The sequence below is a fragment of the Triturus cristatus genome, chromosome 4_2, assembly GCF_964204655.1.
Source record: "Triturus cristatus chromosome 4_2, aTriCri1.1, whole genome shotgun sequence".
Taxonomy (NCBI): Eukaryota; Metazoa; Chordata; class Amphibia; order Caudata; family Salamandridae; genus Triturus; species Triturus cristatus.
The window spans coordinates 893734634-893756763 of NC_140586.1; positions in this window are offsets into that span (position 1 = coordinate 893734634).

Sequence of the window (22130 nt, forward strand, 5' to 3'; positions counted from 1 at the left end):
ACTGGATGATGTCATCAGTGATGCCATAAATTATGTCACAGAACCTATCATGAGCAATGTAATATGTGAGGTCATAAGCATTGCATGTTGGGGCACAGGTTATAGTTAGCTTTGCTGACTACAACAGGTACATTTTTGTGTGTTTTGAGTGAATTTCTAAGGGTTTTATTTAAAAAAAAAAAAATTCTCCCACCTAATGTTACTTTAATGATCTGGGTAGGGCCCAACATGTGCCCTGATGACCACGGTGTTGCCCTGTGTGTGCCGCAACTAGTTAGGCAAGGCCCAATGTGTGCCCTTGATGACCAGGGTGTAGACCTGTGTGCCACATTGAGCTGGGCAGCGCCCCACATGTACCCTAATGACCAGGGCGTAGCCCGGTGTATGCCACATTGAGCTGGGCAGCGCCCCACATGTACCCTGATGACTATGGCATAGCCCTGTGTATACCAAAAAGCTAGGCAGAGCCCCAGATGTGCCTTGATGAGCAGGACATATCCAATATGCCAGAATGAGCGGGGCACAGCCTCATGTGACCTGATGACCGAGGCATAGCCCTGTGTATGCCACAATGAGGTGGGCCCAGCCCTACATATGCCTTGATGACCAGGGCATAGCCCTGTGTATGCCACAGTGCACTGGGCATAGCCCCTTGTGTACCCTGATGACCGGGGCATAGTCTGTATGCCACAGTGATCTGGGCAGTGCCCAGTGGATGCCCCAGTGACCAAGGCATAGCCCTATGCATGCCATAAGGAGCTGGGCAGAGCCCTACATGTGCCCTGATAACCAGAGCATTGCCCTCTGTATGCCACAATGAGCTGGGCAGGGCACCACATGTGCCATGTTGACCAAGGCATAGCCCTGTGTATGCCACAATGAGCTGGGCAGAATCCCACATGTGCCCTGATGACCAGGGCGTAGCCCTGTACATGCTACAACGAGCTGGGCACGGCCCCATGTGTGACCTCTTCGACAGGGCGTAGCCCTGCATATGCCACAATGAGCTGGGCATGTCCGCAAGTGTGCCCTCACAGCCAGTGCATAACCTGTGTATGCCACAATGAGCTGGGCACTGCCCCACATGTGCCCTGTTGACCAGGACTTAGCCCTGTGTATGCCACAATGATCTGGGCATGGTCCCACGTGTGCCCTGAATGTGTCCATGTAAAGCACTCCAATATCATTGGGTAAAGTTTGCGCTACATAAAACTACAAAAAAAAGTGAATGACAAAGGAAATGATGGAGAGGTATGGCAGAAGAGGGTATCAAACATTTCCTAGAGTATGAGAAAAAAAGGAAGGATGGTTACTACCTCACATGCACCATCCTAATTCTGACCCTAAGTCTAGGGCTTAGTTTAGAGGAGGTAGTGCTAATTGTAAATTACAATCCATCAGCGGAATTTACTTCATCAAATGGATGGAATGGTAAAGGAAATTCCACCTGTGGATTCTCCTTTGGTTTAAACGCTGCATCCAGGCACAGGAGTACTTTCCGTTGCTGTCTGCAGCAAGGCAATAAAGGGACACATAAGAATACAACATTTGGTGTAGTACAAAGGAATTCAAGGGGTGAGGGACGTGAAACAGGCTGTCAGGAGAAATCAAGACAGGAGAAAAAGGGAAGGTTTGCAATACAGAGAAATGAAATAAACCTTCAAGGAGAGATACAAAATGACAGGCGAACAAGGGTATGAGAGATATACAAATAACTCAAGTAAGAGCCCACGGGGGAGATATGAGTGGAATAGAGGAGGGGTTTGTAGACAGAGACAAAGATAGGAAAAGAGAGATGGAAAATGTGAGAGACTGGGTGAAGGACATAGGTAGAATGACATATACTAAGGAGAGGAAAAGAAGCAGGGGGATATTCTCAAGAACGTGTGATAACCATCGCAAAAGTTACATAACGCAACCTACAACATCGCAGTCCATCTCGGGAAACTTACGCCGTGTTAACCAAGTATTCTCAACATAGCGGTACCATGCGATAGTCAGCAGACAACGCGGCAAATGGCCGCGATAAAATCAACGCCACGCCGCAAAAATGCAAAACACAATAAATCCTGCGATGAGGCCAATCGCGGTACAAAAAGCACCGAAAACCAGCGACCAGCCTGCAAATCCCACGCATCTGGTGGGAAAATGCAACAAAAAAGCAGAGTTAATAAACGGTAAGATGACAACCTGCAAGCACAACCCCACAGCTGTGAGGCAGAACAAATGACCATTGTCCAAATCAGATAGGCATTTCCCCACAAATAGCCACAATGCACATAGACATGCATTCAGTATGTAACCTGCGCCAATGCGGAAACAAACATGGTATACACTGTGAAACCGCATCTCCCCCTCACATTGCAGAGGGACAAATAACACCCCCTGCACACCGACGTGCAATGTCCATGACCAAACAAGAATGAAAGCATGGACTAATGTTGGAGCAGTGACTCCCCCTTACGCACATGTTGCCCATGTCGTAGGACTTGAGTCACAGGGTGCATCCCTGCATCATGGCGGCACTTATCAGAGCACAAAAGAATCCCTGTTGTCACCTGTAGCCCACAAATGACAGCCAAAATGGAATGATTTGGGACACATGTGATACGCCGAAGAGTGGGATACCGTAAGAACTGTGACACACAGAACTGGCAGTTAGAATACGTGACACCATAAACAGCCTCACTGAACAGAGGTGACACACCCACCATCCATCAACAAATCCCTCAATTGACAGCATTACATGTCGCACTCACACTTGACTGAGTGAAGTGCCTGTACAGATGAGTGACATGCAAGCAGGGAACGTGTATCGGAATGCTTTTATTAGCACATGCAGTGCCTGTGGCCGTCAACGTACTGTGCCATTACTGTGAAGCACCCACACAATGTGACCTCAACCAGAGAAGAAACTGTCAATGATGTAGTCCCTACGGGCTATTCCTGCTGCGGCTGCAGTGGGGTGTGGTCCACCTGTCTCATCTTCATCATCATTGTCCGGTGCATCTGGCACTCGTATCTATGGGGCTTTGCTGCGTACACGTATGTAGTGCAACACACAACATGCAATGATCATCTTGCACACGAGGTCTGGGCTCTACAGGAGCTTACCACCTGTGACCTCCAGGCACTTGAAACGTGACTTCAACACGCCAAATGTGCGTTCCATGATGCCCCTGGTGTGTTTGTGGGCCCAATTGTACTGCCTCTGGAGCTGTGTGTTCGGGGCTTGGAGGGGTGTCATCATCCAAGCGCAGAGTGCATATTCTTGGTCACCTGTGACAGTGCAGAGAGACATGAGTCACGACTACATCATGCATGATGTGTTGGCAGGCTCACTGGTTCATTGGTGTGTGATATGTGTGACTTAGTGATTCCTGTATGACGTACTGCGTGTTGCAAATGAGCTGCATTACTGTGTACTACGTAGCCTCACTGCTGCACCTCCTCCCGAAGCACATTCACTAGTGTGCACAGCACAATTACATTATATGCACCCCTTACGGCACATCAATGACATGCCTGTCTGCGCATGTCTACAAGCCAGAGTACGACACACTGATGATGCTGTGCAGAATGTGGCCGGCCACGTGTGTGTAGGCCCATTGCAAGGACAGTGCTGACCGAGATGTAGAGCACCTGCCTGGCTGAACTCGACATGCCTTTGAGGGTATATCTTTGGCTTATGCTGCGCTAATAGAGACAAACACAACAGTTGGCATGTGTGATCCCTGACCCAGAGCGGGCATGCCCTCCCCCATATACCCCTTTGGCCGACCACGCACACCGGGGACATGCCACATAGCAACATTGTCGATTGCGTGACAGGTGGGGCAGACACTACAACAGAGACACACGCATCAGCCACATCCTTGTCAAGGCCCACACTGAACCACACCCAGATCCACGTGTGGATGTGGAGGAGCCACACCCCTACACAGTACTGTCTTACGCCTGTCCAACCTGCTTACGCTCCCATTAACATACGACACGGTTACATGTCCCACGTCTACACCACTGCCTGCGGTGACATGGTTGTGCATGCTGTACACAGCACAATGTACTGTGGAATGGCCTCAGTCCCACATGCATATAATGACCACACAGAAACACTGAGTGAGTTTCTGGGACTGGCAACGGGCACATGCGCCCAGCCCCTTTTATTGCCAGGGTCACATCTTTAGTGACGCCTGTGCTGGGTGGGTGTTGGGTAGTGTAAGCCACCACTCAGTGGTTGGTTGGTGCTGGCAAAAAACACAAAACAGTGAGCAGACAATCAACAGTACAAGGTACGGACATCATGGGTCCCTGACTTGAGCAGCACAGAGTTTGTGGCCCGGACGCACAGCAGCCAGCACAGGCACACCGCCACGGGACGGTGACTTGTGGTGCACTGAGGTCGGGCCACGCGAGCTGAGCGTGTATTCGTTGAGGTCCAAGGGCAATGTCGCAGAGGGTTGCGGGGCCCAGACGCCACAGATGTACAGACAGATATCAACCGTGAAATTCAGGACACACACTCAGGGGCAACAGAGCTGGAAGGGGATGCAGTATGCGATGAGGCCTGTACAATGACATGGACTTTGACATGTAGAGGGTATGACTCAGTTCCACATGTGTGACCTACTAGTCTGCTGTGTATGCCGGTGGAGTATGTCAACGAGAAAGGAGTACCGCAGGCCTGTGTCACAGAGGCCGTGATGGTCTGAGGAGGCTGCCAAGGTCGCGGGCCTTGGGCTTGGAGCTTGCACCGGCACGTGGTGGGCCCTCTTCGACACACGACGGTGTCGGCAGCTCGGCATTGAGGGCTGAGTGCGCAGGGGCAGGCAAGACTGGTTCGGGAACCAGCTGCCTGGGTTGCATCAGGCCTACAGGATTGCAGGCAACACCGCTCATGGCGACGGCGTCGGCCTCGTGGCGGAGCGAGAGGCGCCACCCTGGCAGAGACGTTGGGCATTCTGGAAGAGGACCACGTCCAGGGCTATGTTCTTTTTATTCACACCCCTATGCTGGCCTGGCATATGCCGGGCCAGCCCACTCCTCTTACGCTTACAGGGGGGACGTAACAAGCTACATTTCCACAATCTTCCACACTGGCTGGGGTGACATGGTTGCGTCCACTATACACCATACACCAGCGGTGCGTGTCAACATGGATATGTGTGTGGTCTGCATACTGTAGTCTGGCCAGCACATCCATGCCACACTTGGCATTGTGTACATGCTTATTAATGGGTCACATGCCTGGTTCCCACCTCTCCCCACAATCTGATATTGTGTGAATGAGATGCCATGCCGTTGATGGCTTGTGTACATGGCTAGCCCAGGTTACCACAGTAAGTTGTGCTGTTGTGTCTGGTAGGTGGGCATTTTGTTTGGCATGTTGTATGTGAGTTTGTAACGTGTGCATTCCCAGAGTTGTGAGTTGCACGATTGTGGAGTTGAGGTGTGTGGTGTATTCATTTGGTACTTACCAATGAGCAGAGCATTTCCGCAGGTGCCATCCTGGAAGCGCCGGTTGATGATGGACTGTCGGAAGATGTATGAATCATGCACACTGCCTGGGTAGTTGGCGACGACATTGGTGAAGAGTCCCCGGTGGTCCACTATTGCCTGCACATTGATGGAATGCGTGTGCTTTCTGTTGCGGTAGTTTTGTGCAGTGTCGGCAGTGGGCACAAGTAGGACATGTGTGCAGTCAATTGCGACCAACACGTGCGGGAATGCAGCTATGGCGTAGAAGCCTTGCTTGGTCTCCAGCAGTTTCTGCACTGTGTGGGGGAAGTATAGGTACTGGGGTACCAAGCTGATGATGGCATCCAGGACAGATTTGAGGAACTTTGATAGGGATGGCTGTGAGACCTCTCTGACTATGACGGTTATTGATTGGAAGGTACCAGAGGCCAACAGGTGCAGCACAGCCAGCAGCTTTGTCTGAGGTGTGATGTTGGTTATCCGCTGTGTTGGTACCGTCAGCCTGTGGGCAATGATGTTCAGGATGCGGAGGATGGTTGTCCTTTTGAGCTTGTATTGGGCAATGACATACTCTGGTGTCATGTCTGTGAGGCTGGTGCGTTTTCTGAAGGTCTGTGGTCTGAGTCTGCGCTGCCTCTGTGGTGGTTCGGGGGGCTGGTGCGGGGGTGGTCCGGGGGTGGTGGCGGGCCTGAGGGTGGTGGCGGTGGCTGTTGTGGGCCTGTTGGGGCTCTGAGCTGCATGATGAGTAGCTCCATGGCATCTGTTGTTCTTCAGGTGTGGCTGTGGGCTGGGCTCTCTTTTCTGGTGCTGGCTGCAGTCGACTTTACACCAGGTCACAGCAGGTGTTAATTTCCTGCTGCTAACACGCCTTATCGCATGTTTTGTGGTTGTATCGCCGATGAGGCTGCTCGTTGAGAATGTTGCGAAGTGGTGTTGTCGCTGCTTTTTGCTCGGGAACGCCTTCTCTGCATCTCATTAGCGATAGTTGACGTGGTCATCTGCGGCGATGTTTTTCGCGGCTGCTATCGCAGGCAAACTGGTGCTATGGGCTGTTAGCACCAGCTTGTGAATGGGGTGATAGATTTATCGTGACTTTGGCTGCAATAAATTGCCGTTAACTCGGCGATAGCTCCTTGAGAATATGGCCCGTACAGTATTAGAGAAAAGGAAAGCCCTTGAGAGAGGGTCAAAATAGTGACAGCAGGAACGAGCGAGGTGTACACAGCAAGTAAGAAAGGGGTATAGAGACAGAGAGAAACAAAGGCATTTGGAGTGAATTCCTGCAGATTTTCCAGATTCAAATCAAGTCTCTAACCACAATACAAAAGGCATCAAGTACATAGTTGTATGCAATCCCCAAAGACATCGCTTGCAGAGAGGTTCCTGAGTGACGACCAAAAGAAAAAGACCCCTTGTTCCTTGAGAATGAACAGAAACCTCCATCACGAAGGATGCCATGGATCTCTGTCTCATGGCCTGATTTAATACAGGATATTCAGGGATCTTTTGGGTGGGGGCGAGTACAGACCAAGGGACCAATAGATGATGTACACATTCATGTACCCAAAGTAGAGAAATGTCTAGGTCTGAAGAATAGGTGAGGAGACCTGTGGGTGAGTTGCAGTGGGATAATGGTGTGTCTAGTGGTTTGTTTAGTATTGGTCAATGCTACTGACCCCATGATTGTAGAAAGCCTAATTTATCAGGGATTTCTCCCAAAATTACTCCCCATACTAACCAACATTTCATGAAAGGTTATTATCCACAAATTTAGGCCACTTTTTCTTTAGGTGTCTGGGCCTAATTTTGTTCCCAATCTGACCCTGGCATGGCCACACATGTGCCTAGATGACCAGGATGTAGCCCTTGTGTATGCCACAATGTGCGGGGCAGAGCTCCACATGTGCACTGATATGACACAATGCGCTGGCCACAGCCACTTGTGTGCCCTGATGACCCGGGCATAGTCCGATGTATGCCACAATGAGCTGGGCACAGCCACTTGTGTTCTCTGATGACCAGGGCATTGCACAACTTATGCCTCAATGAGCTGGACACAGCCCCACATGTGCCCTGATGACCTGGGCTTAGCCCGGTGCATGCCACAGTGAGCTGGACACAGCCCCACATGTGCCCTGACAACCAGGGCACAACCTGATGGATGCCACAATGAGCTGGGCACAGCCCCATGTGTGCCCTGATGACCAGGGCACAGGGGTGGATTATCCATGAGGGCTCTGGAGCTGCACCCCCCTGAAATTATTTTCTTCACAGTGCTGTATAAATATCAAACAGATCGATTTAGTTAGAGATACGATCGTATCTGTAAACAAACCAGTATATTTAAGTATGGGCTGTCTGTCCTAGGCTGCCTGCCCTGCCTCGCTCTGAAGCAGGAGACAGAAGCCAGGCAGTAAATCAACTTTCTGAACTGTAACGCACAACGCCGGGCTTACTGTTCTAAAGCCCTTCATAATGAATCAATGCCATTGTAGGCAATGCCAGTATCAACTATACGCCAGTGACGCTTTTAGAGTCAACGGTTTCCGGCGCTAGAGTCTCCATCCCTGTGTGAGAGCAGATATCGGTCATTCACAGGCATAGATCCCATCCTTTCCCATTCATCACAGGTAGGAGTAGATGTAAGCATGTGTGTTTTGGTGCCTTGTTCTTGGTAATGGTAAGTGTTAGAATGCTAATCTTACATTATGTATATTATGCTGAGACATCTCGTCACCCCAGGTCCTAGCTGCACGTCGCTGGCTTCGTTAGAAGTGGAGCTGCTGCATTTGTTCCTCCATGAAATGTATCCAAAACACGGGCAGGCCAGGGTTCTTGTTCCTTTGAGAGGTTGATACAAATATCTGAGTCAAACACAAAGCAAGAAAAATGTGCTTACAGTAGACGGTTATCTGCTGTATGACATTAAAACTGGCCCTGAGCACCGAGTCCGTCAGAGAAGTACATGCTGCGCCTTAAAGTCTCTCCAGTCCAGCTGCGCTTTGTTGGCTCACTTGATATAAATGCATCGCAGTTCTAATGCGGTCTACGAGCAGTGTCTTTAAATCGGCTGCATGCCTCACTACACGTACTCCATCCCTGCAGGTGCATGGCCATGCAGTCTTCAGACCCAGAGCAGGCAATGCAGACTTTAACAATAACATGGTCTTAATGGCACAGTTTTATGTTCCGAAGGTTTAATGAAATAATACTCTGAAAAGAAAAGCATTGTGTGTAGTTTTTTAATTTGATTTACAAGCTAAAGGTGGACATTAGTAATCGTTGTAGTCCAAACCATGGCCCTCCAGCCTGCATTACTGCAGTTGTGCACCTCAGTAGCATGCCCTAACAACAATAATGCCAAAACCATGGATTGATTACGTATGAACGAGTGTCAAAAACGTTAAGGTAACGCATGTCAGCTATTTAGTTCCTCTCTTATTTCAAGTTTTACTTAATCTTGCCTTCCTCAGAGTTTGCTATTTAATCATGCACTGTTTCTTTCTGTATGTTTTGTGTCCATGCATACTGTCAGCTGTGCAGATGCTCATGAGGGGCTTTGATTTAGAGCTCTGATGCTGAAGCCAAAGCAAAGAGCCTGTCAATGGGTTCACCTCTATGCAGAGCAGACACAACAAAGGTCGTGTATTCCAATTGTAATTGCAATTTTATGAACATGTTTATGAAGGGGGTACACAGATGGTTAAATATTTAGGGCAAAAACAAATAAATTGCTTAAAACGTACAATCGGGCCTTCTCAGGGGCTGCTCCACGAATATGGAACTCTCTCCCACCCCACATCAGAAGAATCCCCTCACTGTCTCACTTCAAAAAGGATGCCAAAATCTTCCTTATGGGCAAATTTCTCGTCTAACACTACCTTAACTACTTCTTTGGCATAGCCTATGACGGCCCACTACCTCCCCCCTAACTACCGGGTCTCCCGAAACACCAGAATCTTGGGACCGGGTCAGAATTATTGAAAATGTACTCTGTAAATATGGTTTGTCGCTCTTTGTAATCAGTTATGTAAAATGTATATACATGCTTTGTGTATATATATTCCTGCACTATACTGCTACTTGAGCTGTAACTGGTCAACTCTAAATCTGTCTGTATATTGCTTTGCTCCCCTGTAAAGCGCTCTGATACCCTAACGGGTCAAGTTCACGCTCTATAAAACACATAAATAAATAAAATAAATCAATCAATAAATAAATGTGAGTGCAGTGGATGTTTGGAAGTGGTGAAGTGAGGGAGACGCAAGGAAGTGCATTCGGGGAAGAGTGAAAAGAGGGTGCTGAAGAAGAAAGAGAGGTGGTTGAAGATGTGCAGATGGACGAGATGTGCAGAGAAAAAGACTATATATATATATATTTGCACTATTGCAGTTTTGCACTATGAATGTACATTTTGCACATCAATGCTATTACAAACTGCACTGTAACTTGCGTATTTGCACAATTAGTATTTGCACTTTATAACAAGTTCGTTTATGTCATTTTGTACATCTTTATAAATTTAGGATGGCAAATGAAAGTTATAACTCACAGCCCATATCAAAGATTCTTGTTTCAAAATTTACGGCGTATAATTACAAGTATATTTGTATATTTTGTATAAATACTATTTACCATGTATTTTTTCTATGTCTTTTATCACAAGCATCACATGATTATAGAGTGCTAAGTATATAAGGGAAACAATAATGGCGGTTACCTTATGCGATCAAGGCCACCTTGTGGCCGAAACGCGTAATGGCGTGCTGTGTGGGTGCTGACGTCCATTAAAATCCTTTGAAGCACGATTTGGCGTCCGTGTGCTTTCTTCTTCGCCTGCCTGGAAGTGGGAGAGCACGTTTGGTGTTCATATATATATATTTATATATATATATATCTAACTAACATAAAGCATACATAGCTGAAAGCCAAAACTCCTTTCACAGGCCTCAATACTATTGAAATTTCAGAAGTGAAACATTTTGAAGGTTACCTACTTATAACAAATCCCTGTTGTTGCTCATTTATGTTAAACAACTAACAACCATTCACAAAGCCAATCGTGCTGGCAGGTTTTAGGTGTAGGCCGGTTGCTGTATTATATATCTGGATGCAATTACATCTCAGAGAGAAACCAAAATACCGGTTGGGTAGCACACTATGGGAATCACCGAAATGTTTTTTACGTGTTCCCTTTTAGAGAATCAACATATTTTCTTAACCCACTTTGAGATGTGTCTTCACATATTTCTATATGACTGATTGCAGCCAGCAGCTGTGGGTCCCTCCCGAAGCCTGGTTAGAGCCTTTCCTTACAAAGTTGATGCCAAATGCAGTGCAAGACCCTGGGCTAGCACACACTTAAAAAGGCTGAAGTTGTCGCGTAGTACAATTTGCACATTGCAGTAACTGTTGAACATATTAATGCAGTAAGATATAGGGCAGGTTTTTATGTGTTTAATATTCCAATACTATCTGTTCCCACTGCACTATAAGCCTTGCTTTATCACTAAATTAATTTGTTTTAAAATGCACAATTTTCCAATCTTTTTTTAAAACCTTTTCTCTGGAGGAGGATCCAGCCTGGACCCTACGTTTGTTCATTAAGCTTGCCCTCGTCACTCACTACTTAAAAGTCATACTAAACTTTTACGGCTTACCACTTTCAAATGTCGCCAGCCGCCACTGCCAGGGCGTAGCTACAGGGCACCGCCACACATGTGCCCTGATGGCCAGGGCGTAGCCCTGTGTATGCCACTATGAGCTGGGCAGGGTCCCACGTGTGCCCTAATGACCAGGGCGTAGCCCAGTGTATGCCACTATGAGCTGGGCAGGGTCCCACTTGTGTCCTAATGACCAGGGCGTAGCCCAGTGTATGTCACAATGACCAGTGCACAGCTCCATTGAAAAAGGTAGAGTAGATTGTGTGTGTGAGGAAGAAAGACAGAGTAGAGCCCTGTGCTCTGATGAACAAAGCAGACTAAATGTCTGTCACAACAACAACGCTTGTGCAAAATTATGAAATGTGGAAGTGCTGGTACGTGAAATTCCAGAATACTACAACTTTTGTGGCTGCCAAGTTTTGCCAACTTTTCTTCAGCTGGAGTTTGGACAGGAAACGCCTCAAAAGCGCAGAACATGTCTCGAGGGAGACATTTTGTTCCTCGCATTGGTCCTCATATTAATATCTTGCGTGATTTTTAGAATGCAAGGTTTACCCTTACATTCAATTTTTGGATGAAATATTTGATCTTTTTATTTCTCATAAAGTAACCTAATACAGAAGCAGCACAGTACCTGTAATGCAGACGCAGCACAGTACATGTAATACAGAGATGCTGGTGTAATATTGGACAGGTGCAGTCTCTGTAACCGAGCTCCAGGGTTGCAGGTATCTTGCCTTTGTAAATGGTCCTGTCAGCAGCACAGTACATGTAATACAGAAGCAGCACAGTACATGTAATACAAACAAATCCAGCATATGTAATACAGAAGCAGCACAGTACATGAAATACAGAGATGTTGGCGTAATATTGCAGAGTCGAAGTCCCTGTAATCGAGCTCCTGAGTTGCAGGTTTCTTGCTTTGTAAATGGTCCTGTTAGCAGCACAGTACATGTAATACATAAGCAGCACAGTACATGTAATATGGAGATGGTCTAATATTGCACAAGTGCAGTCTCTGTAATCGAGCTCCAGGTTTGCAGGTGTCTTGCCTTTGTAAATGGCCCTGTCTGCAGCACAGTACATGTAATGCAGACACAGCACAGTACAGGTAATACGGAAGCAGCACAGTACATGTAATACAGACATGTTGGTGTAATATTGCACAGGTACAGTTTGTAAACGAGCTCCAGGGTTGGAGATATCTTGCTTTTATAAATGGTCCTGTCAGCAGCACAGTATATGTAATACAGAGATGTTGGTGTAATATTGCACATGTGAAGTCGCTGTAATCAATCTGCCTTGCGGTGTTGCAGGTGTCTTGCCTTTGTAAAAGATCCTGTTAGCAGCATAGTGCATGTAATACAGAAGAAGCACAGTACATGTAATACAGAAGCAGCACAGTACGTGTAATACAGAAGCAGCACAGTACGTGTAATACAGAAGCAGCACAGTAAGTGTAATACAGAAGCAGCACAGTATGTGTAATACAGAAGCAGCACAGTACGTGTAATACAGAAGCAGCACAGTACATGTAAAACCGAAGCAGCACAGTACATGTAATACAGACATGTTTGTGTAATATTGCACAGGTACAGTTTGTAATCGAGCTCCAAGGGGGCAGGTATCTTGACTTTGTAGAAGTTCCGGTGAGCAGCACAGTACATGTAATACAGAAGCAGTACAGTACATGTAATACAGAAGCAGCAGAGTACGTAATACTGACATGTTGGTGTAATATTGCACAGGTGAAACCTCTGCAATCTAGCTAGCTCCAGGGGGGCAGGTATGTTGCCTTTGTAGAAGGTCCTGTCTGCTGCATCTCTTCTCTTCCCCAGGGAGGGAAGTCCTCACCGGCTCTGGAGTCCCCCTGCTCCTCTTTCAGAGGATGTGACTGGCCTCTCTTCTCGCCTCCAGTAGTGCCACGCCAGATGTGTGAGAAGTCACCCAGCCCTTTTCAGGTTGCATCTGGTAATTGGAAGTCATTATTTAGACTGGGAGCTGTAAAAACACCAGTGGCTTCTTGTAATGAAAAGCCAGGAGTGGGCGGGTTGCTCATCGCTGACACGGCAGCTTGAGGGCCGCTGCTCGTTCTGAGGCAGGTCGCCCTTCTCGTGCTTCAGTGAGTCGCCCTCGTGTCATCGTCCTGCCAGCGCTTTCAGAGGTATGGGAGGTGCAGGTCCTCAGGGTCTGGCTGGAGGGGGGGCAGGAGGGGAGGAGGTGTTTGTGAGCGAGGGGCACCGGCAGAGACGTTTTAATGCATGGGCAAAGTGGGCTCTGGCCCAGGGCCCCAGCCTTTCAGGGGCCCCCTGACAGTCAGCTCCATTCTCCAGAGTTTTGCCCTAATGACCTTGAATATTTCCTAAACAGTTTGTTTTAAATTCTGTTTGCCTTTCATTTATTTCTTATGTACCTGATGTGTGAGAGTCTAGTACAGCCATTTTGCAGAGAAATTTTGTGTTTATGTTTCATGCAATATACATAAAAAACGTTTAGTTTAGATCAAAACAAGGCCTAACATATAAGAAATGGGAGGGCGTCACAGAGATTATTTGCAGTAATATTGGAGATCTGCTGCTGTGTTACAATATTGAAAACACACATAACTATCTCTGAATATTAGATGTAAACACATTCAGGGCCTTATTTATGAGAAGTGATGCATCGCTGTGTGAAAACAGGGATGAGTCACTTCTTAGTGCGCCCTCGTTGCGACAAGATGGATGTTTCATATTTACTGTATGACGCCTCATGTCGCAAGGACTTACAGATATGTCAGTATTTCTGATGAATCTGTATGCGCAAAAGTGATGCATTGCTGGGGTGTGTCTGAAAATAGACGCAACTCCAGCAATGTGTCCTTTCACATGGGGCAAGCCCCATGTGAAAGGGCCTGCATCAGTCTTATGCCTGCTGTGTGGCAGGTGTAAGATATTGACGCAATGGCGTCCTAGAAGTGGCGAACTGAGTTCTCATAGATTTTAATGCACCACTTCTACGAGGCATTTAGCGGGGCAACACCCACCCTGCATACATTATGCCTGGCGCAGGTATAATGCGGTGCAGGGGTTTACAAAGTGAAGCATCTGCCTAGATGCGTCACTTTGTAAATAGGGCGTAACATTGCACATATTTTATGCTGCCGGTGCGTCACAAAAAGTGACGCACCAGCGGCATAAAAGTGAAGCAAAGCCTCATAAATAGCGCGCTTAGAATTTGGACGAGTGTTCCTTTGCACTGTCAGGGACCTAATGAAATGAAATTGTGTATTTAATAAAGCACGCAGCTACTCAGACTAGAGTGTCCTGGTGCATGACAGTGGGAGGAAAACATGCGTAAAAGACCCATCAGTTATCAAAAAGCCAGGTTTTTAAGTTCTTTCATGAAAGAGAGCAGGTCTGTGGTTAGTCTCAGAGACTCAGGGAGGCTATTCCACAATTTTGGGACTAGAAAGCTGTGGGATCTGCCTCCAATGCGGGCACTGCATATTTTAGGCATGATGGCCAGGTTGGCATTGGAAGAATTTAGGGGTCTAGCTGTTGTGTAGCGATTAACGCGCTTATTTATGTAGCAGGCTCCTAAGCCATGGAAAGCTTTAAAGAAGATGGTCATCGCTTTGAAGCCGATCCGTTCTTTTATGCGGAGAGACTTAAGAATAGGGGTCATACTAGATCTGGGTTTAGGTCTCAGGATGGCTCTGGCCGCCGCGTATTGTACCACTTGTAGGCGCTGGATAAGGGATTTGGGAAGACAGAGGTACAAGCTGTTGACATAGTCAAGCTTTGATGTCACCAGAGTCTGCACCACGATCTTTCTGCTCTCAAGCGGTAACAGTGGCAGGAGGTTTTTTTAGCATCCAGAGTATGCCAAAGCAAGTGCCATTTAGATTTTGAATTTGAAAGCACATGGAGAGTTTCTTGTCTATGACAATTTCTACGTTTTTGACTTTCTCCTTTTCAGCGGGTGGGGACGGCAAATCTTTTGGCCACCAAGTGCTCCAGTCAGGCGTTTATGGATTACCAAAGAAAACAACTTCGGTTTTGTCAGGATTGCACTTCAGCTGATTGATCTTAAGCCAGTTAAAAACCTTTGTGAGGCAAGACCTAATCATTGCCCCGTCAAAGTCGGTTCCTTTTTCACACGTAAAAATCAGCTGAGTGTCATCAGCATAGGAAACAATTTTGGCGCCCTCTTCCTCTACCAGAAATGCTAGGGGGATAGATATATATTAAAAAGGGTAGGACTGAGAATGGAGCCCTGAGGGACACCTACATTCATGGCCGGAACTGGTAATGAGAAAGGGGGGAGCCAGATGTCCTGAGATCTATTTGCCAAGAAGGATGACATCCATGTTAAGGCGGTCCCCCCCCAGACCGATGTTAGCAAGTCTCTCCAGGAGCCTCTCATGTGGGATTGCATCGAAGGCCGCCGACAGATCGAGCAGTATCAGAACAGCCTTGCCTCCCTGGTCCAGCTTACTCTTGAGAAATTCAGTCACTTCCAGCAGAGCGGACTCCATACTGTAGTTAGCCCTAAAACCGGATTGGGACTCATGAAGGAGCTTCCCATCTTCAATGTGTTTTTGGAGGGCCTTGTTTACATGCTTCTCTAGTGCTCTGGAGAGGGTCGGAAGAAGGGAGATTGGCCTGTAGTTGGCAGGGTCCGTCGGTTTGGCGTTAGCCTTTTTTATCAGTTGAAGAATCTTAGCATTCTTCCATCATTTCTACATGTTGCCTGAGGGGAGAGAAGCATTAAAGAGCTGGTTTACTGTGGGGTTTATGGTGGGAGCTAATAGGTTCAAGATATTCGCTGGACATGGGTCAGTAGGAGAGCCAGACTTAATGCTTTGGAGAGGGGTCAGTGACTCTTCAAGCAGAAACTCAGGGAAAGCTAGTAAAGATGGAGGATCCAAGAGGTGAAATTTGCTATTAGAACTAAGGTAGAAGGTCAGTTCTTCCTCTGAGATGTTAGTGAAGGCTTGTTGGATCATGGAGATCTTTTTGTGGAAGAATTCAACTATTTACTTAGACCATTCTTCAGTGCATGGCCCTTCCTTTGTGCCAGCTCTCAGGGCAGTAAAGGATTTAACTATGCTAAAGATTTCCTTACTCTTATTTTGGGCATTTTCTATCTTGGTTTGAAAGAGGTTTTTCTTGGCTGCCTTCACGAGAATGTAATGAGCTTTTAAGGTGTCTTTTTAAACCTTCCTGTCCTCAGGTAGATAGGATTTACGCCATTTCCGTTCAATTGTTCCACAATTTCTGTTGCGAGATCTAAGGGAATCGTTAAACCATGGAGCTGGTGGGGCTGACCTCTTTGAGGAGCAGCAAACAACCAGTACCACTGCATCAATGTTGGTTCGGAGCCATGAATCTATTGAGAGGGCGTCTGAGTCGGGGCAGCCAGACAGCTCTGGTGAGGAACGACCGAGGGCCTCTGCTAACATCGGGATGGATATTTTATGGAACGTCCTGTAATTAGAGACCCTCTGCCCTGTGTTAGCTCAAGGGGCTGTGGCAGAGTTGGGAATGACGAATTTTAATAGGAGGTGGTCAGACCAGGTAATGGGAAGAGGTAGGCTTACTGATATGTCAAAGTTGTGAACGATTTGGTCTAGGGTATGGCCCTTCTCATGGGTGGCCAAAGAAACAGATGGAAACATGTTGCAGGCCTGCAGTGCCTCCAACAAGGAAATTGTTTGAGGGTCTTTGCCATTGTCCATATGTATATTGAAATATCCCAGAATGAGGCAGTTGTTGTATTTTAAGGCCAGGGAGGTGGTGGCTGTATTAAGCATAGTAATAACATTTCCAATAGCACTGGGAGGTCTGTAAATCAGAAATCCAGCTATGCTATGATGGGGGGATAAGGTACAGCAGAAGCCTAAGCAGTCTAGTTTTTTATTGTGTAAATTATGGCAACACCTCCCTCCTTCCCATTCGATCAGTCCCTCCTAAGAATGTTATAACCCGTAGGGATGGCTGAGGTGATAGTAGGGTTGGAGGCTTCAGACAGCCAGGTCTCAGTGAGAAATAAAAGATCAGACTGTTAGTCTAAAAGTAGGCCATAAATGTATGGTTCATGCTTTTGTATAGAGCGACAATTTAAAAGGGTGGCCTTTAAGTCCTCTGTTTTCTTATTGTTTTTACACTTATTGTTGCGTGGGAGGATATTGGGTGCGAGTTTCCTGGGCTGGAGGAGAGTCCAGTTGCACTTATTGCATCGAAAGTCTACCTCCAACCTCGGATCAGTGGCTGTACAGTGACATAATGGTAGCCGCCTAAGGCTAAGCAGTTTTTCCCTATTGCAATATAGTGGAAGAAACTCACCGGAGGGGAACTGGGCAGCATGGCCGGCGCCCAACGCCTCCGGGCGCAGATAGGCTTACCTTCGGCGCCAGCGGCGCACCCGCTGTGCACGTCCACTTAGCGCGTCCGTTTGCATTGGGAATATATAGGCTAATGCCTATGATGCAAACTGGATCGCCAACGCAGCTGAGGAAGCGGAAACTGCATAGGCATAAGTGTGGAGGCCGATAGTAGCCCCAGCCCTCCGCACAATCGGCGTATCAGCTGCGGCGGACCAGGACTGGAGGAAAAGCGAAATGCGAATCGGAGCAGCTAAGGAGGTGTTGGCAAGCAGAATCAAGTAAAGTGCAAGGGCGCATAGGTAGGAGAAATTGTTAAAAAGCACAGAGTAATTCAGCCACACATATACAATTTAAAAAGTATTAAAAACGTAGTAGCAGTGCAGGGAACCCTGAATCCTACACCTGTAAGCTGCACATGTCCATTTACATCGGGAATATATAGGCTAATGCCTATGATGCAAACTGGATCGCTAGCGCAGCTGAGGAAGCGGAAACTGCGTGGGAAACAGGGGCTCAAATTAGATAATAAATTCAAAGGTGTCCTGAACAGGGGCCACCAAAATATGTTTGGCCCAGGGCCCCCCAAATCCTTAAGATGTCCCTGGGCACCGGGATCGTGACTCAGCTACTCACGAGGTGTTGGAGGGGACACGAGGCTGAGGGGCGGTGAGATATCTACCTGAGTGTCCCCATTAACAGGGAACTGGCATTTGATTTGAGCACACCTGGTTACGCAATGCCAGCCACTCCTGTCAAGTCATGACGTACGGAGTTTACACATAGCTTACACAGGTATGAATGGGTGAATAGGTGACGTCTGTCTCACGCTTTGTGCATCAGGGGTAAATTACACTAGTGATATCTACGACCTTTCCAGCTTAAGCCACGAATAAACCCGTGTGCGCGTGGCCCTGACTATTGTAGGGGCATAGTGCCAATATCGGCCACACTCACCAGCCCTCTTGCAGCAACATACAGGTAGAATAAATAAGCAGACAAGACAACTTTTGGTGGAGAAAATTGCTGCAGGTTTATTAGCATACTAAATATGCCAACATGGTGGGTTATCTTACAGGCGATCCAAAGGCAAGCTGCCCCTCGCGGCCTACCACCTGATGGGCCAACTTGCATCGTGGTCTTAGCCAATTGGTGCTTAGCGGTTGTGGTGAGGGGATAGCCCCTCCCCCTTCCGGTGAAATATTGGTCCACCATATAACTCACGCCCCCCGCTACGAGGGGCAGAGCGTTCAAGCGACCCCCGGTTGTACAGGTTTCCAACCGCCCGTAGGACAGATGGGGCGCCGTCGCACCCCAGGGTCCACCGCACAAACTTCCTGGGATACTGGGCCTCAGCACCCTTTGTGCTCCTGAAGAGGGTACCCCTGAGTACCTTTCCACCTCTGGATCGCCATGTAACTCCGCCACAGCCCTGGGTGTGGCGACCGTCGCAGCCAGGGCCCCCCACCAAGGCCGGCTCTCCTATTTGCATCCCGCTATTTCCAGGGCCCCGCCTAGGTCAAGGAGGAACAAGTCCATGCCTATTCTGGAGAGATGTTCCCCATCGTCCTCGAAACACCCTATGGATTTAGCATGAAGCAAACCATGCCTTATGAATTCGAACCCCATTTGTTCGGTGAATTTACGCATCGCGCAATTGACTCTACTGCGCGCAGCCTCCATTGCTTCCCCAGATCGTGCTCCCTGCCACAGGAGCCGTGGAGTGATCTCTGACCACCACAGTTCACAGGTCCCTAACTTATTGCTTAATTTGCAAAGAGTGGCTTTCATATCTTGAAGCAATGTCCTCTTGCCCAGTGCCATCAGGTCGTTGCCCCCCAGGTGTATAACCAGCATGTTTGGGGGACTCGTCACTCCCCCCAGTCTCTGCTGCAGTTTGTCCAACAACCCATTCCATCGCATGCCCTGGTACCCCAGCCAAGTTATCTCGGTGTTTGAAAAGCCATGCCTCCACTTCCTGCTCGCAGCCCACTGTGCCAATCTGCTGACGCCAGAATGGCCAATCACCCAGACCTTGGTTCCTGGTAAATAAAGAAATGTGATGTTTGCAAAACGTTTATTACCAACACAGCACGCCATAATGAAACATGTAAATTACACTAACACCACACTCCCGCCGGTACCCGGAAAACCGGTTCCTGCGGGCAAACCAAATAACGTGGCACATGGCCATACACGATTGTAAACAGTAACTTAAAAACACAATGACCCCATCACACGCCATGACCGGGCTGCAGAGAAGGTCCATAAAGTTCGTGGGCTCATGGACGTATGTATCTTTTGAAACAGTGGGATTGTCAGCGCCCCACTTGTTTGATAGCCTCTGCTGGCAAGCCTTCCTTAAATGCTGTAGATGCTGCCCCAATGCGGAAGGAGTGGCTGCAGAAACGTTTGCTAGGGTCCTTGTTACCAGATAGCGCCAGGCACGCATGCATGATGTGTTCCACTTGGTACTTAGTAAGGGGCGAGCTGTCTGCGTGTATGAAAAGATAAGCCCGCACCAACTCCCTCAAGAGGCACAGAACCAGGGGACAACTCGCTGACTGGGAATTGATGGCCTGCACTACCGCTAGATTGTCAGACCAGAAAAGGACCCTTTTGGCCGACAGTATTGTGGGCCATAAATGGAAAGCCACCACAATGGGGAATAACTCCAGCACTGTGATGTTGGTCGTGATCCTTTTCTTGTGCCAGGCACTAGGCCATTTCTCAGCACACCATTCCCTATCTAGAATGGCTCCGAATCCTTCCCTGCCTGATGCATCTGTATGTAGGGCTCGGTCCGGCCTGCCTGCCCAGGAAGCCCTCCAAATTACTGAAACGTTAAAGTTTGCCAAGAAATCCGCCCACATGGCCAGCTCCAGTCTCATGCCCTTGCTTAGCTTGACCATTTGGTGCTTTTTGAAGACCCTGGCGGTGGCCCTGGCCAACCTTCTGCCAAATACTCTTCCAGCTGGTATGACCCTTGCTGCAAAGTTCAGTTTCCCTAAGAGCCCTTGAATGCATTCTAGGGTGGCCTTGCCCTGCGCAACCACAGACTGGATGTGTTGTGCGAGGTTGCGTACCTTTTCAGTAGGTAATCTGGATTCCCCTGCGATGGTGTCTAGCTCTATCCCTAGAAAAGTTAAAACCTGAGCTGGACCCACCGTTTTACCTGGTGCAAGGGGGACCCCCAAGTGCCTGGCCAGCTGTTCAAAATCCTCAAGGGCTTGCTTACAGTCCTGCGTGTCCTCACTCCCAGTGAACAGGAAGTCATCTAGATAATGGGTCACCCCTGTAACCCCGTAGGTATCCTGGAGGGCCCATTGCAGGAAGCAACTGAATGCCTCAAAATAGGCACATGACACCGCACAGCCCATGGGCATGCATCTGTCAAAAAAGTACCTGCCCTCTAGCCTGAAACCCAGCAGGTGATGGCTGCTCGGGTGGACTGGTAGCAAGCGAAACGCCGATTCGATGTCCGCCTTTGCTAACCAGGCCCCTCTGCCTGCCCTCCTGACCAGGTCCGATGCTATGTCCAGAGAACAATACGACACAGAGAAGGTGCCCTCCTGTAGCCCATGGTTAACTGATGCCCCTTCTGGGTAAGAGAGGTGGTGAATCAGTCTAAAAGCCCCTGGGTCCTTCTTGGGCACCACCCCGAGGGGAGAGACTACGAAGTTGTCGAGCGGGGGTTGCAGAAATGGACCCGCCACCCTGCCCAAAACCCTCTCCTTCTCCACCTTTCCCCTCACTACCTCCGGATGCTCTCTCGCAGACCTGAGGTTGTTGGCCTCTCTCATGCCCAGGGGGCCCACGTAGGGGATCTTAAAGCCTTCATTGAACCCCAAAAGCAGTGTGCGGCTATCTGTTGCGTTGGGGTACCGTCTAAGAAGAGGCGTGATGTTAGCCAGGCTGACAGGTGAAGGGCCTTTTGAGAAGAGCCAGTGGGAAGGTGAACTGGCTGTGGGGAGAAGACAGGTGGGGAGGGGGGGGAGAGATATTGGTATCGGTAGTGTTCTTGCCTCAACTTTGTTGCCCGCCTTTGTCGGCTGGCTGCCTATCCCACTTGGTATGGCAGGAAACCGCTGTGTGGGACCCGCCACATGTCTTACACGCATGCAGGAACTTGCACGTCTTACCCCAGGACAAGATCCATTGTTAAAATGGCGGCATGTACCCGGGGGGGACCTCATGAAACCTCCCCTCTGTCCAGCTCCCCTACGTGGCCCGCGAAAGGACTGTTTCCCCCTTGCACTTGTTGGAAATGACCCCTTGGAAGACGAATGTCCCCCCTGTGTATTTCCCTGGGTGCCTACACTTTGCGGTGAACGGGAACCCATATGGTCCATCCAAAGCTGGACCTCTTTTTGGTCCCAACCCATCTCCGGGCACTGAGACATCTTCCTCCTGAACTCCCTGTCATAGTTCAACCAGCCATTTCCCCCCCACTTCATAGCCTCGTTATGAATGGTCCTGGAGTATTGCACCAACCCTGGTCCCTGTTCCGGAAATTTCTCCATAGTGACAGATGCTAGGATGGAGAAAGCCTCTAGCCAGTTAGCTATGTTCCTCTCCGGCCAAAGCTGATACTTTACTTTTTTATCATCCTCCTTCGCCCC